Source organism: Aphis gossypii, unplaced genomic scaffold, assembly GCF_020184175.1.
Source record: "Aphis gossypii isolate Hap1 unplaced genomic scaffold, ASM2018417v2 Contig00109, whole genome shotgun sequence".
Lineage (NCBI taxonomy): Eukaryota > Metazoa > Arthropoda > Insecta > Hemiptera > Aphididae > Aphis > Aphis gossypii.
The window spans coordinates 112,308-122,854 of NW_026083018.1; the positions used below are offsets into that span (position 1 = coordinate 112,308).

The 10,547-nt window shown below is 27.1% G+C and overlaps 1 pseudogene; it reads right to left on the bottom strand.

Annotated features, from left to right (window-relative positions):
* Window positions 1-1,153: 1,153 nt before the first annotated feature.
* Window positions 1,154-2,418, bottom strand: LOC114119333 (uncharacterized; annotated as a pseudogene).
* Window positions 2,419-10,547: the final 8,129 nt, after the last annotated feature.

The following is a 10,547-nucleotide window of genomic DNA, read 5'->3' on the forward strand; positions in this document are numbered from 1 at the left end:
GAATGGCTACCCAGGGGGTTACCCACTTCATAATCATCAATAAATAAAAATATAGGCAAAACAATTTGATTTTCATCATAACTTTTCATTTTTTTCTCCCAAACACTACCTTGAATAAAATTCATCAATACAGCATCGCAACTTTTGGTTTTATTTACATAGTCAATAGTATCTTTTAAAATATATTTTAGTTGGAAAAATTTTTTCAAAACATCACGCATAGGAATAAATTGTTCAGTACAATGTGTCGGAATGATGGAAAATGTATTGTTGTTTCTATTTTCATTCAGCCTCTGTCCTATTACAATCTCAATGGGTGAAATATAAGAACCATAATCTGTATAATATTTTATTCGCTTATATTCAGTATTCAAATTTGAAAAACGATATTCAAAGCCTAGAAATGTAGTGTTAATATGGTCAGAAACATTTGGAGGAATTTCTGTAGCACAATTCACCAATGACCCTTTAATACCTCTTATTATATCAGTTACACCTTCAGTAACTGTTTGTACAACATTACGTGGTATTTGAGAATTAGCATATAAAGAAGCTAAAAATTGTTCAATTTGGTTACTTGGAAAATTAGGATTGTTAAAGTTATCAACCAACAATGGCTGTATAGGTGGAATTTCAATGAAAGTAGGTGTATTTTTTTGAGAATTAACTGATGCCAATTCGTTACTCTGAAAACTAGTTGTTACAAAATGTTTTGTATGTTTAGAAGTTTGAGAGTAATGAGTTGCAGCAACATGTTTTTTAAATGAATTTAACAAATGAAATGACCTGTTACAATGATTTTCTATACATATATATTCAATAAAATCATGCTTAGCGTGCTTATATTGGAAATGTTTACATAATAACACTATATTAGGTGATGTTTCTTTACAAATAAAACAACAAGGCATAATGGAAGTTTTAAGAACCAATATTTAAAATGTTATACTTTCATAAACTTATAAAATGTAATAAAAACATATTGAATTAGTTACTTATTTTAATTTAAAAACTAATATATGAATATATTATAATGAATACATGAGTTATTGAACAACATAATGTGTAATTGAATAAAAAATACATTGAATAATGAATACTGATTATAAAACATTAGTTATCCCTATATCACTTATAAGCGAATTCACAGATATAAACTCAGTGTCCCAAACAGTTTTAATCTTAAAAAAAACCTTTTGAATAAATGTCCAAACTTGTAGGCATTCTATTGGATATTCTAAATGTAACGCATGAATAACTTCGAAACAACAATCAATTGCCCCAACAATTGAGTTTAGAACATAATAAGTGTTATCAACATAAACATAAAACTGTGCAATTTCATTGATGCTAGGGCCTACAATTATGATAAAAGGCTGTAAGGTGCAACCAAGTTGAGCATACTTGTTTTTTCTTCTTGTAACTGTTTCCTGTAGTTCACTGTAAGATTTCAAATGCGTTATAAAGCCATCTTTCATCTCAATCTTTGAAGGTTTCCAAGAACTATTTTTTCCTTTCTTTCTTTTGCTAGAAGTTGGACTGAAGAGAAATGGCAAAATTGAAAATGTGGCTATAGCTGACGCTTCTTCACTTGCTGAAAAAAAAAATTAATAATTCAATAGTAATTAAGTACTTCAAATTAAAACTTGCTTATGTACCTAATGCCAAATCAAGATATTCATTCAAAATTCCTTTGATGGTATTGTCCCTTAATTTTAGTGATGCAGTTTTGGCCAGTTCCAAAATTCTTGTTTTATAAAGCGGAAATGTTTCATAAAGGCTGTTTATTTTGTCAGGATGTATGAAGTTAAAATCATCGATCAACTAAAAATATAATAAATGTTTATAATATGAATACTACAAAATCAATTATTACATTTATTAAGTACATTCTAATAACTTTATTCATGACCAAAATTAAAATGTTTTAAATATTGATCATAAAAAAGTGATTGCAATAATCAAAACAGCACTTGAAAACTTGTATTATAGTTGATTAAATCTTACTAGATTATATCCAGCTGGTTTTTGTAACGCTGGGTACTCCTTCATATAATCTGCTATTGATATCTTTTCATAATTTGTGTCCAAAATTTTTTTTAAACGTGTTGCTCTTGTAATAGACCAATGTTTTATAACAATATCCCATGGATCAGAAGAATTGTGGAGCCAAGATAATGATTCATCGACATTTTCACTATCTATAAAAAAAAAAAAATGTAAAAAATAAGTGTGTTGTTTTCTATATAAAATTTAAATCTTTACCAGTATAAACAACTTGTTGGGTACTAGCTAGTAGTAGTGCTGATTTTGGTAGTGAATGGTCTGTACGATTAGGAGAGTTGACTATTAATCCTGCCTTCTTATATTCCCTCCTTCTGTTGTTAAAACAGTCTAAAGTTTCCTTTAGCTGACTTTTTTAATGTGGGGCCTGTTGAATAAAATATAAGTTTAAAAAATAAATGAAGTTAAAAGGTACTTAAACATATAAGAAATATTTTACCATAGTTTATGTACGGAATAAAATAAGTACTTATATGTTCCCCTGGAAAAATATTAACGATTTCTTGTGAAAGACTGAGTAAACGTGGAGTTTTAAAATGTTTTTCTGGGTCGTCTTGTAGTTCTCTTCTCACTATAATGTTACACAGTTTTCTTCTAGCAGCATTGTCTAGAGTTGTTTTATTGGCTGCTAAAATCGCACGACCTTCAGAATTTTTTTTCAAATAATCCAACAGTGGAAGACCCTAAACATTTTTATAATATTGTATTAAAATCTAAATATTATAAATAAATCAATGTTGAATGTTAACACCTGGTTAATAAAAATATAGATATTTGTAAAAAACTTATTGTAATTGTTTAATAAACTCAAGACACTATATTTTTATTAGGTATTCTAAGGACAACTATACAACTAAGATACAATGATATTATTTAACTAGACAACTTCATAACTTGCTTTAAAATTTAAATATCAATAAAAGCCTATGAAATATCCTTTTTAAGATTATTATCTTTAAGTTTTATAATAGGTAAATTTACTTTAATATTAAAGCCAAAAACACAAATGGTTCTGATGAACGCAAATTTGGTATGTACTGATAGTAGGTATTATAATACAAAAAAAAATATATCTACCTCATCTGTTTTACTATCTATAGAAGAATGTGTCGATGTTTCACTATTCATAACTACAGATTCAGTATCATCAGTGTTTGGAGTTAATTTATGTTCTTCGAGTTCAGGAATAGTTAATAGTGGTGTGGTACTTATATTTAGGTCTTGAGCACGATTATCTAGTAGATAACTGTGGTCTTGAGGATAATCATTTGAAATATCCTAATAATATAGATGAATCAATTTTTAATAAGTAGCAAACGCACCATGTAAGTACCAAAATAGTTTGAAAATATATATGACAATTACAGAAAACTAAAAAAACTTAAGAAATTTAACTAAGTATACATTTAAATATATAAATCACCAAATTTTATTAAATAGAAATACTAACTTACCAAAAAGTTTACTTTATTATTAGCCATATCTAATATTTTACGCCAATCATTTATATTTGACTTTAATTTGGCTCTATCACCAACTTTTGGTACTATTTCTTTGAGCATATCTTCATCAAGCATACTTAGAGATGAAACATCTATTCCATTATCTAACTCATAGATAAATTAAGTTAAAAATATGTTTGGTATTAATAAAGTACCTCAGACCCACGAATTAACCGAGGTATTAACTATCGTCATAAATCATAATATATCGGGCCATAATTATAATAATTATATACTTATTATTTAGTATCATTTCTATATAAAAATTCGAAATAATATATTAAATAGAGTTTTAACTATCGCCAAAAATATAATATATTTAACGAAAAAAATTCAATGATAAAAATATTTAACTAGTATTATGACTTCTCAGTTTAATTAACTGTCGTCAAAAAAATAATATTTTTAAAAAAAATTTAATTTCGTCAGGTAAATAATTTAGTTACAATTTATATTAATAAATATTGTCCAACCAGGGTTATTGAATATTCCTATATAGGTAGTCTATATTGTGTCATAAAAAACAATGTGTTTGGTAAAAGAACAAATAATTAAATAAGATAATGAATACGTATCTTTGAAAACGTCAATGTAGCTCGATAATCCCCAAGCATGAAGCATGTCTCTGACATCAGAATCAGCCATGTTAAACGTTAAACGTAAAAAGAAAAAAAAGTATGCTAAGTAGATACACACTGCACAGTGTCCCAGAGAGTAATGACTATTATAGTATAATAGTTTTAAGTTTATAGTAGTGACTTTGTGGTCAGTACAGACGCACAGTACAATATGACGGACGTATAGAACGCTGGGTTTTCCCCATAATTGTAGAGATAACAACGAAAACTTGGTAACGGACAATATAAAACTGTTATTTTTAACGCGCAATCGCTATTAGCACATTTCGTTTGGTATATACAACCAAACAATAGTGAATACAACGTTATCAGTCACAAGAACTAAGAAAACATAGAACTAAGATTTTGAGCATTTGATTGGGCTCTATTTCTACCCGAGTAGCAATTTAGGTGCTCAGAACGTTCAATTTATATTAAAACCACAGTGCTAAACTCAGTCGAAAATAGGTTCATGACACCGACTTTCAGCGTTTTTGAATACAAAATTTAACATGTATTGAACCGAGTGCCATCAAAGTTTACCGTAAGTATTTAGACCGTGCATGGGTTTATTTAAAAACCTCTATAATATTATATTATATTAAGGCTATGTGGGTTTAAAAGTTTAATCGTACACCGTGTTATATGGTTCAACAGTTTAGATCAAAACTTACAAACATATCAGTGCACTACGGGTGCATAGGTTCAACTAAAAACCGTGCATCCTAAGTTCCATAGTTTAAAACAAAACCTTTAATTTTGTAGGCACTATTTAGGTGTAAATGCTCAACATAAGTACTTACATAAATGCATAATAACAATAACTACAATTATTATTATTTAGACGTAGGTACCTAATAGGTATACCTACCTACAATTTAGAATGCAATATAAATTTTAATTGACTTTACTTTTTAAGTTTATTACTAATCAAAATTTAATAATATAGTAGAATTGAAGAATTTTATAATAAAATTTGTTAAACTTTGTATTTGATCTTATACATTTTAATACATTTGATTTCTTAAGTAGAATATAGTAAAAAATAACAAGTATGAAAACCAAAAAAAATTACTTTTTACATGTTTTAATATATAGAAAATTACCAATATCTTATACATTTTAATACATTTTATTTCTTAATAAGTAGTTATGGTAAAAAAAAACAAGTATGAAAACCGTAAAAATTACTTTTTTACATGTTTAATATATTTGAAATGACTGATCTTATACATTTTAATACATTTAATTTCATAATAAGTAGGTATAGTAAAAAAATAACAAGTATGAAAACCATAAAAAATTACTTTTTTACATGTTTTAATATATTTAAAATGACTGATCTTATACATTTTAATACATTTCATTTCTTAATAAGTAGGTATAGTAAAAAATAACAAGTATGAAAACCATAAAAAATTACTTTTTTACATGTTTTAATATATTTTAAATGACTGATATTATACATTTTAATACATTTCATTTCTTAATAAGTAGGTATAGTAAAAAATAACAAGTATGAAAATCATAAAAAAATTACTTTTTTGCATGTTTTAATATATGATAATGACTTTTGTTATTGTATCTGTGTCTTGGGGTGAGTTTACACGACCAGAAAGGGTATCTGAAGGATAAATAAAAATTGTAATTATATACAATAAAATATTATTTATCACATTGTTCTATAATTTGAATTAAAATGTATGGAAGTTATTTCTATTATTGACCTAATTAAAAGGAGCAGAAGAGTTTGGTTCAATTGATGTAAAGATCATATTTATCTTATTTTTTTGATTTAGTTTTGACAAAATAAAAATTATTTAATACATCTATTAATTATTAGAGACTAGCATACCTTGCATAACTTGAAATATTCCAAGAGATTTGAATGACTTTTTAGTTCTCCGTGATAGCTGAAGATGGATACGTAAGATCTTACAAAACAAAGTCAAAATAGCTGTAACTGCACTGTTTAACGAATTATGTTGGTTGCCAATTTTCAGTAATAAAAAGGTCTTCTGCATTAAACAAAATAATATAATTAACTGACAAAGACACTATTCATCAGATCTAATCAGCAATCATGTAATTTTTATATAATAACTTACTAATTCTTCTTTATTTTTAATACAACCTTCAACTTGTAACAGACTTTCCACAGCATTTAATGCTTCATTTGAGCCTATTGGCAATAAATCAACAAACGATGCTGGTAATTTTGGTTGAGGAAATGCAGAATTGACCGATTATCCATCTCAAGAAGTTTTTTTATTTTTTTGTCCAGATTTTCTAATAGGTGCATATTTTGGTTTGATTAGTATTGCATAATAAAATCTGTGTAAGTATTGCCTCTTCTTTTTTTTTTATTGAACGTCTTAAAGTGTTACAACAGCATTCTTTATTGGTATCTAAAACAAATACAATAAGACTAGAAATTATAAATATGATTTTTGTATTGGTTTCAATCAACAATTATTGATAAGAATATTTTATTTTTAACAGTAAAACGCAGTTATATATTATAACTGAACCTCACCTGAACAGCTTTTGTGTGATGCTGTTTGGGTTTGACTTGCTCGGTGATTAAGTTTTAATTATTATATTGATCTTGTTCTTCTTCGTGTTCTTCATTGGACTAAAATTATTAAGTATTATTATTACCTGTAATTAGTTTGGATTTAACATATTTTAATAACTTACCATAATACCATCATTATTATTTTGTGGAAGCTCATCATCATTTGTGGAATACTCGGAACACGAGGAATTTGTTGCAATGTTTTCAATAAATGTAGTTTCAACATTCGACTGTTCCTGAACCACCTTAGACTAATAACATTATATGAAATTATAGTAAACTACTAATTCAAAAATCTGTGTTAAAGTTTAATTTACAATGTCACCAGTATTATTTTTTGGAATCTCATAATTATTTGTAGAATATTCAATGGACGTGGAATTCACAATACTTTTATTGCATTTTTCACTATTTTGCAAATGTTCTTGTACTTTATTTGGCTATAATATATTAAATTGTTATCAATACATTATTACTCATTTAACAATATAGGTACATGTGTACATAAACCTTTATTTAACTTACAATGTCATAATCACTGTTATTTTTTGGAATCTCGTAATTTGTAGAATATTGCCAATAATCCGAGGAGTATTCAACATTTTGATTACTTTTTTTATGATTGAAATATGGCTTTTGGATTTCACGTGTCTAAAATATAATATTTATAAGATATAGTTAGTAGTAAGTACTATTTCAATAAATGTATGGACTATAACTTACAACATTATATATGTTCTGTGAATGTTCATAATTATTAGAATATGAAGAATCTATAATTGTTTCATTACATTTCATAGTACCCAACGGTTTCTGGAGTGTATGAAACTAAAATATTATTCAAAAATGAATTACAAAAAAAAAAAAATACATTATAATTAACAAACTTACAGATTTTTCAGTAGTGATATGTGACATTGGTTCACTGCTGTAACCACCTGAATATTCACCACAATAATTGGAGGACTTTTTGATTTTGGAATTAGCCTAAAATAAGTTTAAAATTAGCCTAATTTATAAAGTAAAATATATATTAGATCTTAGTAATAAAATATTATACTTACAATATTTTCTTTTGTTATAGGTTGATTAATTTTTTTATTAGGAGGAGTTGGTAGACAAGGAATATGAGTGTATGATGATTCTGTAGAATTTGTTGAATGTCTACTGTAGACACTAGAAATACGTTCAGATGCATATCGTTTAGGTTTTTTTCGAATTCGAACTTTATTTTCCACAACTCCATGCCTTCTAGTATCATAATCACTTTCACTCACACCTGACCAACATTTAGAGGCATTTCTTGCAACTAATTCAGAGTCTAAAAATTGTATAAAAAACATTAATAATTGAAAATATATAATAATTTTTAAAATATAATAAATATTAACAATAAGTTATTACCAAATGGCCCAGCGACTTGTTTTACATTATAACAACAACCATCAATATTATTTGGTACAGAACATTTCAGAATCATTTTGTAAATCTGTTGACTACTAAAACTGACGGATGCTGCTTCACTTTTTGAAAATGGGAACCAGCAACGTTCAGTATTTTCATTATTAACCGGATTATTTTGTAATGAATACCAAGTATGTGGCACATGCTGAACTGTATTAGTATCATTGAATATAACTATAATCCAGGACCTTAAATGTTTATATACAATTAAAATAAATATGATACATTAATATTTATATATATATATAATTATAATACAATATGTACAAAGTAAATATCCATTTTATATTTTATGCAAATAAATGAATAAATGGTATAATGGCATATTTTTGATCATCTATTGGTAGACGAACAAGTTTTTCTTTGATATTACCAATTGGCCAATAATTAAGGTGCCCGAGTACTGAACATTTAAAAATATCAATAAGTGATGAATTACATGGAGTTAAAAATAAATCTTCAAGTTTTTCGTATGAACGTCCAATTATTACAACTTCATTAGTAGTACTAGACGTTGCAATATTTTCAATAAGGACAATTTGACCATTTTTTAATTTGACACAATTATCAGCTGTGTTAAGTTTTATTTTAAAATTAGTAGTTTTCCACCCTGAATACTGTGGATTACAAACTCCTGGTACGAGTGATCTATTTGTATTCTTACAAAACGTTTTTAGTGGCCCTTCTACATCTGAACATTGTTTAAAACGTTTGAATTGTAATGCTCTACGTTCGGAATATCTGTTTACTAATTGTTGTAAGACCTTATGTCCACTGCGAACATCTTTCTTTAAAACTTGCATGAAATTTTCAAATGGGAATGCTGAAATGTTTTCTAAAGATCCAAATCGTTTTGTGTCATCTGCTAGATGTATTGTAGCATGAATATTATGTGATACATATTGTATACCATAAATATGTATAAAAGAATCTACAAAATGCCGAAGTAACTGATCAGCATAATCAATATATTCATTACAGTTAGATGGAGTTAAAAGAATTCGTATTGCAACTGATAAAGACATAAAGTTATTAGATAATTCTGAACTAACTACATTTTGTAAAACAACAAAACTTGTATATAAAAGGAATTGCCTCAGTTCAGTTGCTTTCCACCGTTGAACATCTCTTAAAGGATGTTGTCGAGAATTTTCATTTGATTTTCTTTGGAATTCTTCTGGTATATACTTTACTAGTGAATTAAGTTTATTTTCCAATGCATTTATTAAATTTGGAGGTAATGCTATAGGATGTTTATTCTTAGAAACTATCCAATACATCATTAATTTTTTTACTACTCCAATGCAAATCAAATGCATGTAATCATAAGGTGTTGATAGAATAATGTCAAAATGTGGAATTTCATCAATTATAGTTTTACCAATATGAAATTCGCAATCTGTATATGTAATAAAACTAGCATGTGTACGTAATGGTGCGTCTAAATTACTAAAATATGTTCGACTATCTTTTCGTTCTCCAATGCACATACAGCGTAAACAAGAATTTTTTCCATTATGACCTTTAAAGTTTAGAATAAAAGATTTTGCCGGTGCATCGCATATTAGAGCATATAAATTTACAGTGATATATTTATCATTAACTTTTATCCCAGTATTTATTAGTTCTTTGAGTTCAACTACAAATTGCATTAAAAATTCATTACAATTTTTAGGTTTTGTTAAACCTAAAAATAGCCCAATAATAAAAACACTACGGTACTTATAAGGTATATTTGAAAAGTAGCCTAATATTGGCCAACAATGGGTAGTTGGATTAGAAGTTAAGGCAATGCCATCAATTCCAACTACAAGAGATAAATGTGATGGGACTAATTGGGGCTCAACTTCCAATAAAAATTCAATTTCATTTTTTAAACCAAAATGATGATAATCTCCACCATCTATTTTAGTTATTTGAGTTTTTGCAGGTGTTTTAAGTAGAGTTCGTGGATCATTTGGTAACATAGTTAAATTGGTATGTTTTTTTAAGAATTTTAATAAATCTCCAAGAGCAATATGGGTTATATTATGATGTAAAGCCCAGATAGATAGTTCATGACTTGGACTAAGTGATGACTGTAAATCAATGCTATCAGAATTGGTATCTGAGCCAGCAGTATTAAGACATTGAGAAGGAGAACTTATCAAACTACTATCAATACTGTTGGTATCGTCGGACTGTATAATATTATAATCTGTAGAATGATTGAAATTTGATTCACAAATTAGTTCATTATTTAATGATGGTACTATTTCAATAGCTTTTAATTGAATATCCATTGGTTCATCATCAGTAAAATCACTTAATTGAGTAGCTAAA